We start from the raw sequence: 24305 nt of genomic DNA, 5'->3' as shown, positions 1-24305 counted from the left end.
CCTGTATGTTTTTGGGCTTAGAATTTCCTTGTAAGCACGTATTATATAATTGCGATTTAGAGGGTTGGTTTTCTGATGGTTTTTGATGTGTTATTGACACTTTGACTCCTCCTTGTATTCCTCTCCAATATAGTGAATTTCTCCTCCTCTGCCCGTGGTATTTCCCGCCACGGGTTTCCACGTAAATCTATGTGTGTTCGTCTTGTTTTTCTTTGGCTTATCATATTGATTATTCCTGTTTGATTCATAACAATAATCATAAGCCTGTATAGCACACAGAGCAATGAGATGGAATTGTTTCACTGAGTTCATAAAGTTGCTGCATTTTTTAACTGTCTATTTTAGAGAAGTATACATGGAATTGACTATGATATCAAAATAATATGTGATTGGGGTTCTTGTATACATCAGAGGTTGTCAATGGTGAGAGACGAGTGTACATTTTGTCACACAGGATAAATTTATAGACTCTGCCGTTGTTCTCCTCAAAAGATGAGTAGGGGTTTGACAGGTGATATCTATCTGGCTTCATATGATGCTCAAACTCTCTAAAAATATTATTACACCCGCGTTGAGTCCTCCAAAAATGCACTATTTGGAAATCCAACACACACTCGGAGACATTTTGGAAGAGCCCTAACAATGTAGATGGCTTTTGCACATGAAGCAACACATATGCAAATCAACTTTCTTACATGAATACTCATCTTTAAATTTACCTTTGTTTTCTGGAATTGTAAATCTGTTGTTTGATTATTGGGAGGTGTACTTGTATTCAACTAGGAAAAGTAATATTGTACTTCGTATCCTTGATTGAATTTTGTACGTATTGAATAGAAATTGTAAGATGAAGGGATTATAAAAAGTAACGGCGAACACAACCACCAAATTATATAAGCAAAAAGAAACAACAGCATGATGTTCATTGAAGGTAACAAGAAATGATATTTTCGTTTCAAATCATCAAAAACATACAGAAAAAGTGTATCAATCAGAACAAACTTCTCAATTGTTGATTGAGGATGGACATTTCGGCTAGCTGCACAATAGCCTGTGTGCTCTTTTGCTGCAGTTGCCAAATTCAGACAAATCCTCGTTAGTTTGAGAGAGATTGAGCGAAAACAAGCTTTGAATTGGAAAAGAAAAAAAGGAACATATTCTTTTTTAGAAAAAAAAAAAAAACTGAAACAATACCAGTGTTGTGGTTACAGGCACATTCTTGACTCACCGACGCTTTAGTGCTGACCACTTATCCTGTATTGAAGGTAGTGGTTGCACATTAGATGCACATAGATACTCAAAAATAGCACATACGAGTTTGTTTCAACTTACTTTGGTAATGATTTCAATACGGTCATTTCCTTCATTCTCTATGACGTCTTCCTTTATTCTCACAGCTGAAGCCTCCAGAGATTCTGCCAAGGACCCAATCAACTTAACCTGTTTCAGTGTTGGAATATCTGCAAAGCTAAGAGGGGTCTTCTCGAGTTTGTAACAACTTCTTATAACTAGTGTCTCAAGCTGGGGAAAGGATTCCTCTGAAGCATCCCATGTTGTGGTACCTAAGTCCACCAGTTTCAACAACCTAAGTTTATGGAGCGTGACAGCTGGAGGAATGCACCACTCTTTGGATTTATTCCAGCCATGGTAATTAATTAATTGGAGATACTCCAGGACTGGTAGTCCCGCAATGAAAGAAACCGCCCTATCTGCAGGGACCCTGCTTAGTACCAACTTCTTTAAATTTGAAGGCAATTGTAATCCTAATATCGGGGACCCTGGAAAAAAAAAAGACTAAGTGATTGAAGATGGGTGTGACTCTCCATATTGATATGGAAAGGCTTTGCGAAATCATCTTCACCTGACGTTGAGTCATCATCTTCACCTGACGTTGAGTCATCTGTAGGAGCCTTCATAAAAGAGATGCCAAGTTGTTGAAGATTAGGACACTTTCTTAATAACGCATCCAAATTATCAGCTTCCTTGATAAAAAAACTCTTAAATATCCTCAAATTTTCCAATTTAGAGGATTAATGAAACATCCCCTCATCCTTGTACCAATCAACAATACCTTCAGGAGTCTCGACATGCCTTAATTTTTCCATTTTCCAAAAGTTCGTTGGTAACGGTGCCCCCTTTGCTATCTTCCTCACAATTAAAGTTTCAAGATGGGGAAGATGTAGTTCCCAATCATAGTTTGCAATTGAATGAACTGCAAGGTACTTCAGGTGAATTAGTGGTCTGCATATACGTAACCAAATCTGGGCGTCACGAGGACAATTCAAATCCAAGACCTTAACAAGTTTCATGTCACTAACATGATAGAAGGAATTCTCATCACAAGAATTTCCTTTATGTGACTGACCTCAAGCGTTGGCGGAAAGTTTTGGATCCCAAACTGAAAAGCTCATCAGTGAAATTGAAACTCACTCGTCTATCCTTCCAACGGGAAGATTGAAATCGGCTAGGATTTCCCTTCACTGCCAGCATAAACTTTTCTTCTCTACTCTTATTCAAACAAAAGTGAAGCACTACATCATGAACCTGGCAGCATTTGACTTTTCCGTTGTATCTTCTACCTGAAACCATCTCCACGTTACGGCTAATGAGATCATTCAAGTAACCTTCAGCTGTCTCTTCCAACCTCCCAGATTTTTCAATATTCTGCACAAAGCATTCCGCTATCCATAAACTTATCAATTCAGAACTGGAATTCTTGAGTCATCCGGAAACATCGCCATGTAAAGAAGGCACGGTCTCAAATGGTCAGGTAGGTTATCATAACTTAACTGCATAGTCGAAAGACTATATCCTTCAGACTCACCATGATAGGAAACCAGAGAATTTTTAACCTCATGCCACCAAGAAGCTTCCATTTTATTCCTTTTGATTATTCCAGCAACCAAAACAATCACCAGAGGCAATCCTTTGCATCTTTCCGCAACTGCTTCACTCACATCTTGAAGTGAAGGAGGGCAACTTTCCTGTTGAAACACCTTTATCTGCAACAACTTCAGACTTTCATTGGGTGTGAGGAATGGAAGAGAACAAGGATCGATATGGTGCTTGACTTGCTTAGCCACTTCCTCAAGTCGAGTTGTTATTACTATTATGCTTCTATTTCCAACATCAGGAAATGAAAACCTTAAGTCATCCCATGCCTTACCATCCCACATATCATCCAAGACAATGAGATATCTGTTTCCCGTTAGTCTTTTCTTCAACTCGTCAGCAAGGATGTCTTCCTTATCTCCCTTATCCTCTTTACCGGTAACTTGACTAAAAATCTCTTGTAATAGGTCTCTCCGGTTATATGATTGGGAAATGATGCACCATGCTTGAACATCGAAATGGTCAACAATGCTACCATTATTGTACACCTTTCTGGCAATAGTCGTTTCCCCTTGTCCCCCCATGCCTACAATTGGGACGACATCTATCTCATGGGTACCTCTTATCAGATACTGAATTATTTTTTCTGATTCATTCTCTAATCCAACTATCTCCTCATCATTCACAGGATTTCTACGATGAGTTGGAAGATGCTTAGATGGCTCTACCACAGAGAAGGGCTTAAGAGGAAGGTTCTGAAAACTCATCTCCTTCACCTTCGCAAGAATTTGCTTGCTCTCCTTGATGATTGCAGGAAATGAGCAAAAAAAAAAAGCGAAAGAGCATTATATTGAACCAGAATAGAGTCGATGGATACTTCAGCTTCGTATGCCAACTTTACAGTACGCCTTTGAAGATCTTTGAGAATTTCTTCATCTTTATGATGTACCTTTGCAACATCTCTGAAAACAGATGTTAGATATGAAAGATCTTCATCTGAATTTCCAATATAGGGTTTCATCATGAAATCTGAACTTGATTCGGATTTCAACATATCATTCAATTTCCCTAAAAATGAATCAAGAAAGCTCAATCCACCAACTGTGGGGAACTCATTAGATGGACTGTATTTTAACAATTTGTACCTCTCTTCCGCCTATGCCTTTAGATCTTCAATTTTCTTCAATATTTGTATCATACCATGATCAACCTTGATAACATCTTCTTTGTTTACACATAGTATGTCACCCACAACAACTCCAATCTTTGCTAAGACTTCATTCAACTTCTTGCCTTTAATAACATGATTTGGCATATCACCGAGAAAAACCAACAAAAACTCTATTGCCACATCAATGTTTCGAGCAGAGACAAAGTTCTTAAGATGCCTCAGAAGACTGTGGAGATGATGGCAAAATCCTTTTGGTAATTTATTTTCCCTGAAAGTTTTTGATTGAGTAAACTTTGAAGCCTTTAGTTCACCAAGAAAAATCTTCTTCATTTCTAGCTCCTCTAATACAATCAGGCATAAACAGCAAGACACAAGTGTATGATCTTTAGCATACAAAATAGGAAGATAGAGGTACCCCACATATTCATCCATTAACTGAATTCGGGTTCGCAAACCTTTTAACTTCTCATAGCCGACGTAACCATTTATCTCTGTCATATAAGTATCTTAGAAACCTCATTTTCTTTTGAATGAAGGTCAATTGCTTCTTAAGGATTTTCCTTGTCTTTGTCATATCAGGGTCAGGCTCACCGAATAGAAACCTCAGTGATTCATTTAGATTCTTGTCGAGGTAATCCATATATTTCGTCGGATCAGAATCATCCAGCTCAGAATTGCATATTGAACTGGTGCTGCCTTCAACGAATTCCTGCAACTGTGATACTAGCCTTTCCGCATTTATGTTAGTTCTGCATTCATGTGGAATTATACCGAAATCAAGCACCTCCACAATCTGTTGGGCCGTCCTTGTGATTTTGACCAAGGAATCAGGCAAAAGAACATTTTTGTACTTTATAAAGGTCCTCAAAAATCTTAGCCCCAGTTCAAGTATCTCAATTTCATTAACTTCAACGCTACTCAGATCACCTCCACTCTTGATCATTACTAGCTGATGTAATGCATCGTCAATTTCATTTTGGACCATTTTTCGTAGATAAACTTGGAAATTCCTGCAAGTTCACCAACTGTTGGATTATCAGTTTCAAGTAACTGGAGCGACATTTCTATTTGTTTCTCTCAATATCAAATTTTACTATGTCTTCCTTTGAATATAATAAATTTAATGTTTTAGAAAATGCATTAGATAATGAATATTATTTAATATAAAGGGTAAAATGGCTACAAATGGATAAATTATTAATTGGTTTTCCAAACTGGATAAATATTGTCGAACATCTATTTCTAAAAACATAGAGAAGTAATGACAGAAAGAGTAATTGGCACGTTTGCATCCATTCCCAATGATTAATCCAAGTGTTGGGAAGGAAAGGACAGATTTTGAAAGTAGTTTAAATGTATGTATGGGTAAGTAGATGTGACGTGAGGAAGGAGACTGTGCTAATAGACCGTAATGAGTTATATTATAATATTAAGATCGACTATCTGATTATGTGATTTTACTACACCCAGAGCCCCTTGATTTTTATCTAGCAATTGTAAGCCAGTCTAGTAGGTGAGAAGATGTGTAGTAAATTAATTTTAAGGTGTAGTGGTAATGCTGTGAAGAAGATGTGCTGGTAGGCCGTAGTAATGAAATATTGAATTTAGGTTGATTTTCCTATTTGATGTACTGGCATATTAATGCAAGATTTATGGGAGTAAATTAGTGGGCCTGATTTGATGTATGAAAGATCTTAGGTTAATAACTTATGAAAAATTTCAGTCAATAATTGTGATATATACATGAGGACTAGTATTCAATCGATGAATTGTGGCTAAATTATTAGATTGATAAGAACCTTAAGTTATAAGAATAAGGTGTACGCGATCTTTGAGTTATAAGTGTCATATGTACCTAGTTCATGTTCTTGAATTTCTAAGGATGGAGAAGTTCAGGGAGTTTTTGTATGGCATTCTTTAGAGCTGAATTGAGTGAAATATAGATAGACAATTTGAGCCTCTTGGTATATATTTAGTTTCTTTGAACTGGCAAGACATGCCATTAGAGGGATGATTCCAGTAGACTAACAAGAGGAGACTAGTTTGTTAAGTGTTAGAGGAGGTGAATACTAATGCCCATGAAAATGTTAGTTATAAGAAGACTTTGGAGGCTAGAGGAAGTTAAGAGTATTACCCCTGTAAGAAATGTCGTAGCAAGAAGATAGTACTTTTTCTATAATAGTGCATTAGGTCGAGTCTAGTGCTCATGTGTATAGGAATACCCCCTTTGTGCTAAGTGTTGTTCTTATAAATTTTAATAACAGGATATGTCCTCAAGTCTAGGTTAGAGACCTCCGAGCTAAGGGGGAGATGAATTAGGGCAGATCTTGAATTGTCTCATTGTGGCGAGTTTCAGTGAAGAGTCCCCTTTGTGCTGAGTGTTGTGCTTATAAATTTTAATAACAAGATATGTCCTCAAGTCTAGGACAGAGACCTCCGAGCTAAGGGGGAGATGAATTATGGCAGATCTTGAATTGTCTAATAGTGGTGAGTTTCAGTGAAGAGTCATGAGGAGGACCTTCGACCTAAGTCTTATGTATCAAAATTATGCCAATGCCTAAGGTCCGAATTCTCTATGAAACTTATGTTTATGCTCCAACCCCTGAACTAGAAGCAATAACATCTCTCAGCAACTTCTAACTATTCAAGCTCTCTAGAAGCAATAGATCAAGAGGTGAGGAGTACCCAAGTCCATATAAGTAAATTACCAGTCCATTCCCCAACAAATGTGGGACTTTTACCCACTCTAACACCCCCCTCCCCATGCCCAGACCTAGTTGGCACTGATGCGTGGATCAGGAGCCTAAACGGGAATGGACCTAGCTCTGATACCATGTCAAGAATGGACCTTGGGCCTAACTCAACCTCAAAAGCTAGCTCAAGAGGTGAGGATTACCCAAGTCCATATAAGTAAACTATAAGTCCATTCCCCAACCAAAGTGGGACATTTACCCACTCTAACATAAACCCAAGTCTCACTTTATGCTTAGCTTTAAGAAACTATACTCTCTATATGTTACCAACTCATTTTCTGTCATGTCTTAGCCCAAAGTGATGCAATTTATGCAAACTCGTGACCATTTTCAGTTCTTAGAAAGAGAAGCAATAGCTTCAAGCAGCATTCCTTTTCTTATTCCTTGAATTTCTGAATCCCATATTTATGTTATACAACTCATGATATACACACTCATGCTTCTCCTTATGTCCAGAGTCCTAAAAACTCATGCTATGTCATGTTTCTTACCACAGGACCCTCTATTTATGATCTAGGTGTTTGATTTATGAATAAATTCGTGCCTTTTGTAAAGTATCTTTCATCACTAGCTCTATTTTGAGTAGTGCAATGAATTTAAGTTCTAATTGAGTGTGTCACTCTTATCCCTGAAGTTCGTACATCTACTACCTTAGTGACCTTCCTTATGTTATGATGATGATAGTGGTGATGGCAGTGAAGTAATGATATGGATAACATAGTAGACATTCCTTATTGTAAAAATTATGGTGTGACAACCCATACTATGTTTATAGGTGAAGAGGGAAGAACCAGATGAACTTTCACTATGTGCATTTGTTAGTAAAGGGATATGTGGGGTAAATTGTAACACCCCGCATTTCGGGCTAGAATGAAAACCGTCATTTCTATTCGTAGATGATCCAAAAGCCATAAATCCTATGCAAATTTGGCATGTTAATCAATTATGTAGTGTGGGAACCTATTTGAGCATGAATTGAGATGATAGAGGTCCCCAAACTCAAGGACGAGTTGAAAACTCTCCTATCCTCCGAGTTTGAGTGAGCGTCGAAACTTGGGTCAACTTTAATCGATCATAAATCTTTGTATATAACGAATTAGAGGGTCTACTATATATCAAATGAAATCTGTTCGAATTATCTTTCCAACGATACCGATTTTATCAAATTCTTATAATTGAGTGAAAAGTTATACTACCAGAGGCAGTGAGGGGTCGCGATAGCCCGGCGACACAAGTTTTGCTTGACCTGAATAGGGGTCGCGTTGTGAGGGCTAATTAATCCAATTAGGGGTCACAACGTAGGGCATATTCCCGCATAGTTTTAGATTCTTAAGGGTCATTTTGGTCCTTTCCCCTTGACCCCAATCGTCAAAAACACCGAAATTCAATCCCCAATTCACCAAAAATACACTCTTTTCTCCGATTTCCCTCAATAACTAACCCTTAACGTCTCAATCAAAATATCAAGGTCCCTTAAAATTCAACCGTGGGTTTTAGAGATTGATTGAAGATTTGAAATCCCCAAACCGTAGGCTTCAAGAATCATCCATTATTTTCCGTAATCGAGGTACGCGGGGTTTTCCTAAAATCTCATGGGTATAGAAATCATGTTTTAAGAAAAGGGTTTTTGATTTATGAATATAATCATGTTTTAGAAGTTTTTGACCGTATTGTTTTGGTCTTTAGACCTTCCCCAAATTTATTGAAAAATTATATATACATATATGTATGAATGTGTTTAACTATGAATATTAAATTTAGAGCATGAATTATAATTAACCCCTCTCTTGTTATGATATTTTTCATCTTTCATAAGATATGAATTGTTCTAAATTGCATCTTGAAAGCATGATGTGAAATGTCTTCATTTATGCTATGACTTGAATATGATTTTGAAATAAAAAGAGAGGGTTATGCATGTTGATAAATGTTGAATATGCATATAACAAAGAGTTGCATGGTTTTCCAAAAGAACGCATGACCGCCATATATTTGAATAATCTCAGCATAGTTTTGACTTGTGATTTTGGAACATGAAATCTTTTATAATGTTTGCATGTTTGGGTGGTCTGAACTGTGTCTTAATGAAAGAATTATGCATGGTGCATTATGGCTCAGAAATAGGACTTGCAAGTCATGGTGTGACGACACCAATTCAGATTATGCCATAATAATTCAGAATAGAATAGAAAGCATGTTTGAAATCAGAGTATGTTTGTTCTAGTGTGAACTTTGATTTTAATGAAATTGTTCTTTTCGGCCTACAGTATTAAGTGTATTCAGTCCTTTTCAAAACTTATGTCACTAATGTCACGCTTTAGAGGTAATGAGGTGTAGCATAATGTTGGAATTGTATTTCCACCAGAGTAGTAGTATAAGCTGAAGCGTCGGTGTCATGACCTATTGGTAAGGATGTGGGACCAAGAAGTTGGTGAAATGAAGTCACAAGTTTAGAGGTCACAGTGAGGGTGACTTTTGTGTAACTAAATGGTTATAGTTGAATAACCGATGTTTCAGGATGATTTACCCCTTTATAGTGATAGCCTAATGTGGTAGCTAGTAGCATGCATGGGTTGTATGGTAGTCCATGGAGGAAGTGTTTGATTCAAACTTTTATATATACAGAGTAAGATATGTATTCGTAGATCATTGATTACTGTGTGTCAAGTTTCTATCCCTTGTAATCTTGTTATCGTTGTATTGTTGAAACTCAAAGTCTAGTGAATCCGTGTGGGTCTCTTTTGATTCACTAGCATAGTATCCTTTTCATTCATCTCATTTTCTTGTTCAAAATACCAAATCAAAGTCTAGTGAAGCCGTGTGAGGCCTATTTTGATTCACTAGCAACTTGTTATTCATCTTATTGTTCTTGTGTTGGTTGGAACTAGGGGTTTAGAGGCGTAATGGAAATAAAAGTGGTAAGGGTGATTTATTGAATATATGTATAGTTGAATCTTTTTACATGATATTGAGTTGGTAATGAAGTGATACATCTTTGTGTGTTAGTTTAGTAGAAGGTAAAGAAGGAGTTATTAGTCAAGGTGAATTGTTGTTTGCTTGAAGTATGAAAATGGCTAGATTAGCCAGTAAGTTATAGTTATAGACTCATGGTCGTTTGTTGAATTTGAAGGTAGTCTAAATGTATGCTTGGATAAGTAAGCGTGATGCTAGAAATTCATATAAGTAGATAAGATTGTATGGGGTTATAATATAAGATTAAGGTTGGCCATGTCTATTACGTGACTTTACCCCCTCCCCCTCCCCCCGACCTTCTTTTTGTTGGTAGTTGTAAACTAGTACTACACGTGAGAAGGTATGTAGTATATTATTGTGGTATTTGAATAGAATGTCCCAAATTAATTGACTAGTATATTGTTTTGCTTTCTTCATTGGTGGTAGATGATTGATGCTAGACTATAGGCTTGAATTTAAATGTAGAATGCAGTGGTAAGCATAGTGGCATGAGGTTAATGATGTATGTTTTGTGGGAATAAATTAGTAGGCTTAATGTGTTGAAATAGTGTGTGATAATGAGTTATGATAAGGAAAATCATAAGGTCATGATCGATTATTGTGTTTATGAAGTTCTAGTGTACTAGTGTTTCTTGATGTTTATTTCATGGTTTTCAAGTGAGAGTTATGCGTCAGGTTAGGTTGTGAATCATGCATAGCACTAGATATTAATTTTGAACAGTTGATGTCCATGAAGGTGGATGTGAAGATTTCTTGGTTAATGAATACTAGTTATATAGAAGTGATCTAATAGACTTGAACGGTGTATGCAATAGATTAAGTTTATTTGATTCGTAACAAAGTATGATGTTGCATATATGAGGTAGAAGTATGCCCAAGGTGATATGGAGTTTCGGCATTTTCTAAGACTATTACATGTTACGTGTGGCTAGTATACATAGTAGTACCGTTGAGTCGCTAGGTGGAGAAAGACTAGTTAGATGGTATATGGTGTGCTAGATAGCTAAGTTAAGGAGTTTTATTGATAGAGTTGAGCCTTTTGATATGATCTTGATTCTTATGGTAGAGAGATTTAAGTTCGGAGTCAAGATATTGATGTGCTATGACAGAAGTAATACGGTTCATCAAAGGCTTGGTGATATCCATGTTCAGTGTTAGAATCTAAGTTTAAGTTTGAGTTTTTGAAGACTGAGCTAATAGAAATAAGAGTATAAGCACTAGAGGGTACGCACTTCAACTATGGGGATACTAATGAAGATTCGAAGATAGTAAGTGTTCAAGTACTCTATGATGACTATTGGTGGCTATATAAAGATAGAGTGCATCTCAGAAGGTAGTATTAATAGTGGTTTTCGACTTTCAAGTGTAGTCATTCGGGTTAAGTTCTATGATATGCATGTATTGTCATTTTCCAGACCCTAGAGTACAGTAAGTGTAGTTCAGTTAGAATCTAGTAAGAAATCTCTCAAACATAAGATGATGGATTGAAGCTAAGGGGGAGATGATAGAACGAATAACCAAGTAAGAATCTCAGACTCTAGTAGTGATGCAGTATGATATAGAATGTCAGAAAGTGAGGGTGAGACTGTAACGCCCCGAGAACCTATCCCGAGACATCACATGGTGCTCAAGGCCACACATGGCCTTAAGCTAACCCTCTAAGCCTGTCATTACCTTCAGAACTCTCTACGACACGAATCATCATAAAGTAGGGAAGAATAATCATGACATGAACATACTGAGATACGAAGTAATACGGTTCTATACAAACAAAATACTCAAATCTTTGTACATGCTGGCATACTAGTCTGACAAAGCCTCTACTTCATAGGACTGAGGAACCATTGGGACAGATCCCCAACTGACTCGTACTGAACTGAAAGTAAACAAACATCAATTAACAATACAAAATTGGAGAAACGGGTCCACAAACCATGAGGACTCACCATCCGCAGAAATGAAGATGAAGGTACTCAAAGATCACTGTCGCTGATGAGACTGAGCACCTGAACCTATATCATGAGGTAATATAGAGTACAAAAAAGAATGAGAGTTAGTACTTGGGAATGTACTGAGTATGTGGAGGTGGATGCAACATTTTAAATAATATCATAAATGTATAAGAAAATCATGCATGCTGACAACAACAACTCTCTTCGCTTGAATTATCTAAAACATCATTTTCGAAAGTCATCAGTAATAGTTTATACTTCATAAATCTCGTAAATCATTTATCTCAACTCAAACTCTTTGACTCATGACTTAGAGTGACTCGGTAACTCATGGTACTTAGATCATTATGAAAGTGGGAGTTTCTTATAACCGACATAACTACACCATGTGAACCGCATGGAGTCCAACATTTTGCCCTCCTAAGGAGAGAACCCCACATTGGCGGGGGTGTCATACTCTTTCCAAGGAGTAACACCTCAATTTCTCAATCACAATCCCATACTCGGCCTCTATCCCACAATCATCAATATCAATCCTATGGTGGCACGTAGTTTTGGAGAAATACCACATTTCCCACTCGGTGCTAAATACTCCTCCCAGACTCAGCTCAAAACGCGTTAAGAAATCCACCTTAATCAATATCAACTCATGGGTCTATAATAGAGACCAAAACATAAATATATCTCATCTGTAAATCATGAACAATTGTGGATTCCTAACTCGACTCAAAATCAAAACAATATTTCTCAACATCAAGTACCTTTGCTTATCAAATTATTTCAAATATCAAAATCTTCAAGGAAACATCATAGGACTCATTTTCGACTTTCAATCTCAAATATTGATACATATTCAATAGTCAAATTTCTCATGGAAAGGTATAACTCATGACACTTGCCTAAAATCGCTTAGAAATCATCAATATGTAATGACAATACGCAGCTCATGGAATAAATTCTCAATTTCAGAAACATGATGGTGAAATAATCATAAATATCAAACTTATTCAACTCAAATCTCATAAATCATAAATAAAGAAATTTGGATGTAAACCCACGTGCAAAATCATGTAACTCAGTAATAGAAAGTAAATCTTTAGACACAAGAACGAAAGGAGTGTTCTTGTTCAAGCCCCACATACCTTAGATTATAATTTTGGAGATGTAGAAACTTGATATAAACTTCTTTATAGCATTCTTGAGCTATATTTCTTGATTCCTTTAATTAGGAAAGCTTCATTCTTGGATCACTTTGAATCTCTATGGAAGATTCTTGAATTTCTTGGAAGAAGATTGAATTTTTGGGTTTTGGAAGAAACCCTAATTTCTAGATGTTTATTGGTAGAGGAAAGGAGAAAATGAAGGGCTCTTCTCTACTAGGATATATATATATATATATAAGACCTTATGGGGCATAAATGACCAAAATGCCCTTTTGAAAAAGCTGAAATTTGCTGATCGGGGCCTGTGACGGTCAATCTGATGGTCCGTCAAGTCTCCTGACGGTCCACCAGATCGTTGTCACTCGGGTGCCAAAACTGGAACGTTCTACCTCGACGTGACAATCGAAGTGATGGTGCTTCAGGAAACTGACGGACCACCAAGTTATCCATCACTCGAGGGCCAGAAATGAGACATTCTGTCTCGACCCGACGGACCCCTTAACGGTCCGTCAACTTTTTGACGGTCCACCAACTTGGCCGTCGCATGATGGCCTACAAAAGGAGTAACTGCCTTGGCTTGATGGGGTACTTGATGGTCCACTTGGAACCTGACGGTCTGCTAGGTCGACCGTCAAACCTGGGCGATCCGACACCATTCAGTAAAACGACCATAACTCCCTCGTCCGATGTCGGATCTCAATGAAATTGGTATCAATGGAAAGATTATTCAATGCTCTACATGAAATAAAGTAGAAATTAGAGAAATAAAACATGGTTTAAACATCAATCACTTTGGAAGTCATACATATCCACTCAAAAGATGATTTTAGGCTTAAGAAATGATCGGGGTGTTACAATATCTCCCCCTTGGACACATTCATCCTCTAATGTTGCAAAATAGGCCAAGAACAAGAGACAATGAGGATGTATAGCTGGAAAGACTCACACCTAAGGGCTCACTTTACTCTAAACTTTTGAGTACTTCACTAAATGCACGAATCATAGAGGGAATAACCATATAGCTGAATACATTAGATTAGGAGAAAACTAAATTAGGGGAATAGTACATTCAGCTTGATTTGGACTCACGGAGAAAAGATGAGGGTAACTAGCTCGTATATCTACTTCTGTTTCCCAAGTGGCACCCTCTACTGATTGATTTCTCCACAGAACTTTAACCAAGGGAACTTCCGTGTTCCTCAGTCTATGGACTTGATAATCTAGTATTTCAACCGGGATTTAATCATATGAAAGGCTATACTGAGCATCACAACCTTCCGACGGATCAACAACAACAGAGTCTCCAATGTGCTTCTTGAGCATAGAAACATGAAACACAGGATGGACAGCTGACAACTCTGCAGGCAACTCAATCTCATAAGATGCTTTCCCAACACGATTCAAAACTCTATAAGGGCCAACATATCTAGGACCCAGCTTTCCTTTCTTTCCAAGTCTTTTCACCCCTTTCATGGGTGAAACTTTTAAGTACACCATATCACCAGCTTCAAACTCAAGAGCTCTTCTTCTCATATCTGCGTACGACTTCTGATGACTCTGGGTTGTCTTTAACCTCTCCCGAATTAACTTAAATTTCTCCATAGCCTCAAATACAGCATCAGGTCCAATCACAACAGCTTCACCCACTTCGAACCAACCTATGGGCGATCTACATCTTCTCTTATACAAAGCTTCAAATGAAGCCATTCCAATGCTAGCATGAAAACTATTGTTGTAAGCAAATTCAATCAACGGCAAATGTTCATCCCAACTTCCTTTGAAATCAGGAATAGATGTCCTCAACATATCCTCCAAAGTTTGGATATTCCTCTCAGCCTGACCATCTGTCTGCGGATGAAAAGTGGAGCTAAGATAAACTTAGGTGCCAAGACCCTACTGAAAGGCTCTCCAAAACTGAGAAGTAAACTATGACCTTGTTAAGCTGACGATAGTCAATGCACATACGCAATGAACTATCTTTATTTCGTACGAATAGCATGGGTGCAACCCAGGGAGACACACTAGGCCTTATTAAACCCTTATCAAGAAGATCTTTGAGTTGCTCTTTCAACTTCTTAAGTTCTGCGGAGGCCATACGATATGGAGGAATAGAAATAGGCTGTGTATCAGGAAGAAGATCAATTCTGAATTCTATCTCTCTATCGGGAGGTACCCCTGGGAGATCTTCCGAGAAAACATCAGGAAACTCATGTAAAACACTAAGAGACTGAATAGTTGGAGTCTCAAACTTAGTGTCCTTAACTTGGACTAAATGATAGATACAACCCTTGGATATCAATTTCCTAGCTTTAAGATAGGATATGAAATGACTTTTAGGAGATACAGAATTTCCTAACCACTCAAAGACTGGCTCATTACGAAACTAAAACTTGACTACTCGGGTACAATAGTCTATAGACGCATAACAAGAGTGAAGCCAATCCATACCCAAAATAATATCAAAATCAACCATGTCTAGCTCAATCAAATCTGCAAACATGACTCTGTTAAGAACAGTGAGAGGACACTTCTTATATACTTGCTTAGCAACAACAGATTCACCCACTGGTGTAGAGACTAGAAAAGGCTCAAAAATCTTTTCAGCACTGATTTCAAAATTCACAGCCACCAACAGAGTCACATAAGAAAGACTTGACCCAGGGTCCAACAACACATACACATCAAAATGAAATACACAAAATGTACCAGTAATATCTGGTGAATCCTCCTACTCCTGGTGGGGTGGTATAGCATAAAAGTAATTTTCCCTCTGGCCACCTACAGTACTAGATGAGGCACCCTAAAGAGGGGTAGGACGAACTACAGAGGATGGAGCACTAATAGTCTAACTCTGAGGACGAACATCGTGACTCTCCTGTCTAGTATATGGGAAATCTTTAAACTTGTGGCCCAACTTACCGCAACCAAAACAACCCCTCTGACCAAATAACCACTCATCGAGATGGTCTCTACCGCACTTCGGACATGGGGGAGGATGAGGTCTGTTACTCACACTATCCTGGGACCTGGACATATTAGGCCTATTACCCTGCTCCAGCCTAATTCTAAATGCAAGAGTACTAGCTGATGAAGGCGCTGGCATAAGTGAACGGCTCTGGAACTGAGGAAGGATCCCTCAAAACAATCTAGCCTGACTATACCTCTGCTGCTCTGATCTAACTCTTTTATTCCCTCTCACTCTCTCTCTCTCTTCTTTACTTTGTCTGCTTTGATCTGTTGAGCATGAACCATTAGTCTTGAAAGGTCCATGTCCCTATTAAGCATAGCGGATCTATACTCTTTCATAACATAACCAGATATACCAGCCAAGAACTTACTCATACTAGTTCTAAAATCAGCCATTATACCAGGAGCATACTTAGATAACTGGTAAACTTATGGCAATACTCCTTAACTGTCATGGGGTCTTGTGTCAAGTTCATAAATTCTTCTAATTTTGCTTCCCTCAGCTCTAAGGAAAATAATCTGTCTAAGAAGGCATCTTGGAATAATTGCCAAGTCACAGAAGCATCATTCTCTCCTCTACTTTTCTTCCACATCTCCACCCAATCATAAGCAACATCTTTTATTCTATAAGCAGCTAATTCAACACTCTCTTTCTCAGTCACATGCATAATCTGAGTGATCTTTCTTACTTTATCTAAGTACATTTGCGGGTCTTCACCTACTTTTGACCCAAAGAACTCAGGTGGATTTATTCGCATAAAGTCATAAGCCCGGGCTGCAGCAGAATTATTCCCTTGTGGAGGTAGAATAGTAGCCTAGGTATTGGCTTGGGCATTGGCGGTGACCTCCTAGGCTAGCGCTTGGAAAGCTGCCCGAAATTTAGCATGGGACACCGTCTCACCTAAAGGATCAACTGGTTGAGGTCGTTCGTTATTTTTATGAGCTCTACGAGGAGTCATTTTCTATCATAAGAGGGCACAAATTAATAGAAGAGAGAAATAGTCATAGGCACGATACACTTTTGAAAGAAAGAAACAACTTTTCCTAATATGTCCCATAGCCTCTTGCTTATTGATGTGATGCGCTACACACTGATGATCAAGACTCTATGTAACGCGGCTTGTAAGACTCCCTAGGACTCCTAGAACCTTAGGCTCTGATACCAAGCTTGTAATGCCCCGAGAACCTATCCCGAGACATCACATGGTGCTCAAGGCCACACGTGGCCTCAAGCTAACCCTCTAAGCCTATCATTACCTTCAGAACTCTCTACAACACGAATCATCATAAAGTAGGGAAGAATAATCATGCCATAAACATACTGAGATACGAAGTAATACGGTTTTGTACTGCTGTCATACTAGTCTGACAAAGCCTCTACTTCATAGGACCGAGGAGCCATTAGGATAGATCCCCAACTGACTCATACTGAACTGAAAGTAAACAACCATCTATTAACAATATAAAAATAAAGACACAGGTCCACGAACCATGAGGACTCACCAACCGCGAAAATGAAGATGAAGGTACTCAAAGATCACTGTCGCTGATGAGACTGAGAACCTAAACCTATATCATGAGGAAATATAAAGTACAAAAGAGTATGAGAGTCAGTACTTGGGAATGTACTGAGTATATGGGGGTGGATACAACATTTTAAATAATATCATAAATGTATAAGAAAATCATGCATGTTGACAATAACAACTCTCTTCGCTTGAAATATCTAAAACATTATTTCTGAAAGTCATCAGTATAATATATTCTTCATAAATCTTGTAAATCATTTATCTCAACTCAAACTCTTTGAATCATGACTTAGAGTGACTCGGTAACTCATGGTACTTAGATCATTATAGATGTGGGAGTTTTTTATAACCGACATAACTACACCATGTGAGCCTCATAGAGTCCAACATTTTTCCCTCCTAAGGAGAGAACCCCACATTGGCGGGGGTGTCGTACTCTTGCCAAGGAGTACAACCTTAATTTCTCAATCACAATCCCATATTCAGCCTCTGTCCCACAACCATCAATATCAATCCTACGGTGGCACGTAGTTTCGAGAAAATACCATATTTTCCACTCGGTGCTAAATACTCCTCCCAGACTCAGCTCAGAACGCGTTAAGAAATCCACCTTAATCAATATCAACTCATGGGTCTATCATAGATACCAAAACATAAATATATCTCATCTGTAAATCATGAACAACTGTGGATTCCTAACTTGACTCAAAATCAAAACAGTCTTTCTCAACATCAAGTACCTTTGCTTATCAAATTATTTCAAATATTAAAAGCTTCAAGGAAATATCATAGGACTCATTCTCGACTTTCAATCTCAAATATCGAGATATATTCAATAGTAAAATTTTTCATGGAAAGTCATAACTCATGACACTTTCCTTAAATCGCTTAGAAATCATCAATACGTAATGACAATATGCAACTCATGGAATAAATTCTCAATTTCAGAAACATGATGGTGAAATAATAATAAATATCAAATTTATTCAACTCAAATCTCATAAATCATAAATAAAGAAATTTAGGTGTAAACCCACTTGCAAAATCATGTAACTCAGTAATAAAAAGTAAATCTTTAGGCACAAGAATGAAAGGAGTGTTCTTGTTCAAACCCCACATACCTTAGATTATAATTTTGGAGATGAATAAACCTGATATAAACTTCTTTATAGCATTGTTGAGAATCTCTTTGGAAGATTTTTGAATTTCTTGGAAGAAAATTGAATTTTTGGGTTTGGGAAGAAATCCTAATTTCTAGATGTTTCTTGGTAGAGGAAAGGAGAAAATAAAGGGCTCTTCTCTACTAGGATATATATATAAGACCTTATAGGGTGGAAATGACCAAAATGCCTTTTGAAAAAGCTGAAATTCGCTGATCGAGGCCTGTGATGGTCGATCTGACGGTCCATCAAGTTTCCTGATGGTCCACCAGATCATCCATCACTCAAGTGCCAAAATTGGAACATTTTGCCTTGATGTGATGGTCAAAGTGATGGTCCATCAGGAAACTGATGAACCACCAAGTTTTCCGTCACTCGAGGGCCAGAAATGAGACATTCTGTCTCGACCTGATGGACCCTTTGATGGTCCGTCAACTTTGTGACGGTCCACCAACTTGACAGTCGTACGATGGCTTGAAAAAGGAGTCACTGCCTTGGCTTGACGGGGTAATTGATGGTCCACCAGGAACCTGACATTCTGCCAGGTCGATCATCAAACTTGGGTGATCCGACATCGTTCAATAAAATGACCATAACTCCCTCATCCGATGTCGGATCTCAATGAAATTGGTATCAATGGAAATATTATTCAATCATATACATGAAAAAAAGTAGAAATTATATAAATACAACATCTTTTAAACATCAATCACTTTGGAAGTCATACATATCCACTCAAAAGATGGATTTAAGCTTAAAAAATGATTGGGGTATTACTGAGACTCAACCCAGTCTTATCTCAGTATTTTTCAGTCATCCCAATATCTACTCAAGCCTCACATTTCAGTTCCATGATAATAGTTTATGTTAATGTATATGATAGAGAATCACGTGCTCTTCCAATTCCTAAATGAGGAATTCCAGTTCATTCAGTAGTCCGGATCACATTCCATAAGTTATGAACTCCAAATTAAGGTCATGCAGCTTATGACCTAGGTACTCACGCTTTATAGTGTGCTCAGTTCCCATAACTCATGCTACATGCCAAATGATTGGCTAGATTTAGCTTATAGACAGGTATACTCTCGATTCAGATCACTTTGATGAATCCTGATTTGCTATTCCTTGGCCTCAGTTATGTGTCAAGCCACATATAGTATTCTTCCATGCTTCAAGGTCTTATGTTCTAACCTTTTTGTGAATCCTCCTTATGTAATTATTGTGGTGATTATCACATGTTTCTTGTTGATGGAAGATCATAGTATGCTTGTTTTAGATAAAGCGATAAGTGTGAAGTAAGATCGGGGGCGAAGTCTTTGATACATGTGATAGTTAGTTGAAATTTGTGTGTGTATGTTCTTGGGGTAGCGAGTGGAAGTTGTATTGGTAGTGGTTTCGGGAATATACAAAGTATGTGTTTATGGGTGTTTGCCTTGAAGCATATATGGTTGTAAAAATAGGCTTGAATGACGTGTTGGGATTTAAGTGGAGGAATGCAATATGCGCTATTGAATCCATAGTAAGAGATCAGAGTTAGTCGTTGAAGTGGTAAGGCACAATATGCGTAGGGTGTGAACTTTAAAAGTATAGAAAGTTGAATAATATGGTTTGGACTAGTATCATAGTGTGGCATGTTGTATTTTGTGATTTAGAGATACGCTTGATCACGGTGAAAGGATTTAAGCTACTTTAGACATTAGTAGAAAGATTTATCAATGCCCATTTGAAGATTACAATTTGAAACAACGGGTATGTTATTTTAGAAGAATAGTATAGTTGAGGAATATTCGAGAAGTGTGCTAAGCTTGAAAGTAAGAAGTTGCATTGCCTAACGCTTGGTAATTCTATCCTAGTTTATGAGTTATATGTTTATATTCCATGCTATAGAGTGGTGTCATTGTTGTGATTCCTTAGATGAATGTTTGGTGTAACACATTCCCAAGATTCTTTGCTCTCTGATGTTACTAGAACTTCTTTAGAAAGAGTGTTGAAGAGATACTCCAGTTAAGTATAAGTTTCCAGTGTAATTCAATTCAACAGTCAGGAAGACAAGTTACTATGATTTTCCACCTTTTTCACCCAGTCCTGCTACCCGAATCTCATGCGTATGACCATCCCCAAGAGATAATCTATTCTATCTATGTAAATTATGAATTCAGTTCAGTCCAAGCATCATGTTTCAGATTCAACTATTTAGTCATGACTCAGTTCATAAGAGTTCAGCGCATAATCTCAAATTTTTCCAAATATTTTAGGTTAGACAGTGTAATACCCTTGTACGATCTAAGTCTTTCTACCTTATGATTCATACTTGGATAATTTATCACTTCCAAATTCAATATATATGATTGGGTCATTAACATTTCGAGGGAATCCTAAACTTTCTGCACGAATCAGCTTCTTGAAGCAAAAAAAGTCAAGTCAATTCATGATAGAAGTTTAAATATTTCAGCTCACCTATATCTTTATTAGAAGACATATCATGTCCTTTCTATTCCATACCTTAAATACTTCAACATTCCTACTCATCATTCGAGGATGAATGATCCCAAGGGGGAGATAATGTAAAACCCCGCATTTTGAGCTAGAATAAAAGCCGTCATTTCAATGCGTAGATGATACAAAAGCCATAAATCCTATTCAAATTTGGCATGTTAATCAATTATGTTGTGTGGGAACCTATTTTAGCATGAATTGAGAAGATAGAGGTCCCCAAACTCAAGGACGAGTTGAAAACTTTCCTATCCTACGTGTTTGAGTGAGCCTCGAAACTTGAGTCAATTTCACTTGGTCATAACTATTTGTATATAATGAATTAGAGGTCCTACTATATATCAAATGAAATCTCTTCAAATTATATTTCCAACGATATCAATTTTGTCAAATTACGATAACTGAGTGAAAAGTGATGCCATCAAAGGCAGTAAGGGGCAGCGATAGCCCCGCGACGCGAGTTTTGCTTAACCTGAATAGGGGTCACATCGCGAGGGAAAATTAACCCAATTAGGGTTCGCGATGTGAAGCCTATTCCCGCATAGTTTTATCTTTTGAAGGGTCAAGGGTCATTTTGGTCCTTTTCCCTTGACCCCAATTGTCAAAAACATCGAAATTCAGTCCCCAATTCACCAAAAATACACTCTTTTCTCCAATTTTCCTCAAAAACTAACCCTTAAGGTCTCAACCAAGTATCAAGGTCCCTCAAGATTCAACCGTGAGTTTTAGAGATTGATTGAAGATTTGGAATCCCCAAACCATAGGCTTCAAGAATCATCCATTATTCTCCGCAATCAATGTACGCAGGGTTTTCCTAAAATCTCATGGGCATAGAAATCATGTTCTAAGAAAAGGGTTTTTGATTTATGAATATAATCATGTTTTAGAAGTTTTTAACGGTATTGTTTTGGTCTTTATACCTTCCCCTAAATTAATTGAAAAATTATATATACATATATGTATGAATGTGTTTAAGGATGAATATTAAATTAAGAGCATGAATTATAATGAACCCCTCTCTTGTTATGATAGTTTCCATCTTTCATAAGATATGAATTATTCTAAATTGCATTTTGAAAGCATGATGTGAAATGTCTTGATTTATGCTATGACTTAAATATGATTTCGAAATAAAAAGAGAGGGTTATTCATGTTGATAAATGTTGAATATGCATTTAACAAAGAGTAGCATGGTTTGCCAAAAGAACGCATGTCCACCATATATTTGAATAATCTCAGCATAGTTTGACTTGTCATTTCGGAATATGAAATTTTTTATACTATTTGCATGTTTGGGTGGTCTGAACTGTGTCTTAATGAAATAATTATGCATGCTGCATTATGGCTCAGAAATAGGACTTGCAAGTCTTGGTGTGATGACACCAATTCAGATTATGCCATGATAATTCAGAACAAAATAGAAAGCATGTTTGAAATCAAACTTTTCAGAGGCTAAAACTAGAAAAATGCATGATTTAGAACAGGATAAAATTGGGCATAAAGAGAGCTTAGGTGGTTCCCCGAAGAAGGCATGAGTTCAGACAACTCATTTTACAAAACCGTGATTTACCGATCCGAGTATATTATATGCGCTTGGGCCTCCACGGTTCGGGATTCCCATCACGGCCAGGGCCCCGGTTTGGGTTATGACATTTCCCTATTTCATGGACCTTGTTTTGTGGGACTAGTACATGTCAAATCTCACCTTTTTGAGTGGAATTTGAAAAAGGTTTCAAGACTTGTGTTGTCCCCTCAATACTAATTGTTTTCCACTATAAGATTATGCACGGACTAAACTTCAAGTTGGTGATTAAATTTTGTGTAGGACCATGACCAATTGCATGCCGACACATCGTCATAGTTACTGTTCACCATCCAAATTAAGCTCAAACTTGGATTGTTAGTTTCTTATTTGTTGTTCCTTAATTTTGTTTAATTGATCTTAGTACCAATTAACAAGCTAGTTGTCATGACCCAAACTAGGGCCTGGCCGTGACGAGCATTTCAAACCATGGAAACCCGAAACACCCCTATCTAATCATGCACCTAATTCATATGAACAAAGTAATGCGGAAGAAACACAGTATAACGGAAACATGGTCAAGAATCATATGAAAACGAAAATGGGGAATAGTGTCCCACAATCTAAATCAACATCTCTAAAACCGTCTACGAAATTTCTACTACATGACTAAAATAATGTCTATCTGAAAACTAGGACAAGGCCCCCAGTAGACCCCCGAAACTGAATATAAGATAAAAGGATTGTAGGACATAATACCTTCCGAAACATAGAAGGCTCACCACTTGTCTCTGCAACTCTGTCTGAATGATCTACTGATTCTCTTGACCCCTAGACTGGGCCTCTGAACCTGTGAGGTTGGAGAGGGGAGGGGGTCAGCACAAAAGTACTGGCACGCAGATATATCAAAACAAAACATAATATTTTCACAAAATATAGTTGAGAACCATTATAAAGCAATTTCGTATCAAATCATTTGAAAGCACATGGGTGTAATGCAATAGTTTCTCAACAATCAATGAAATGCAACTAAGCTAGGTGGAATACCCTACATAATTTACACCAACTGTCAAACCCCGGTTGCCGCTAAGATTAGAGTATACGTGAGGGGAAGACACACAAGATCACACAGCATGGTGTCTTGACCCAATGGTAGTGCCCAAGATCACTTAGCCCGGGCTCCTACCTATAGTCCCAATTTCGGAATGACATGAAGCCAAGTACATAAGATCACTTAGATGGTATCAATATTCCATGTCGTCAAACACATTTTTCCAGCGATGAGCCCTTGTGTCTCAAACTCCTTCTTCAAGCATCCACATTTCTCATGTAAAATCAATGCATTCAAATTTCATCTTATTCAATCACATATTGTCATACCCGACTTGCAAGTCCTCAATATCACTTCCATATATGCATAACCATGTAAAAACCAAGGTGCTTCATTATTTACAAGTAGTGAACAATAGTTATTTCAAATTCATGCTCTCTTTTGTTGATCACAATATGATATGGGGTATCGAAACATTATCATGGGAATTTGAAAACAATTTATCATTCATATTTATCAAACTTCCATGGAAAATCTCAAATCACATATGCATGGTTTCAACCATTGAAGTATATAGGCAAACAATTCCCATGACATAAAGAAAATGACTTAGAAATCATATTGAAAGCAAGTTATTAGCATTTGATTGAAAACCCCTATTTAAACACATGCATGTTCATAAAAACTACACACATGAGATTTTTGAATAACCCCACGTACCTCTATATGCGAATATGAT

General features: G+C 37.5%; 1 pseudogene; it reads right to left on the bottom strand.

Annotated features, from left to right (window-relative positions):
* Window positions 1–856: 856 nt before the first annotated feature.
* LOC107864453 overlaps window positions 857–24305 on the bottom strand; it is a 36177-nt pseudogene continuing 12728 nt past the window's right edge.

This window comes from Capsicum annuum, chromosome 3 (assembly GCF_002878395.1).
Source record: "Capsicum annuum cultivar UCD-10X-F1 chromosome 3, UCD10Xv1.1, whole genome shotgun sequence".
NCBI classification, from domain to species: Eukaryota; Viridiplantae; Streptophyta; class Magnoliopsida; order Solanales; family Solanaceae; genus Capsicum; species Capsicum annuum.
This window is presented reverse-complemented; position numbering and strand designations above follow the sequence as displayed.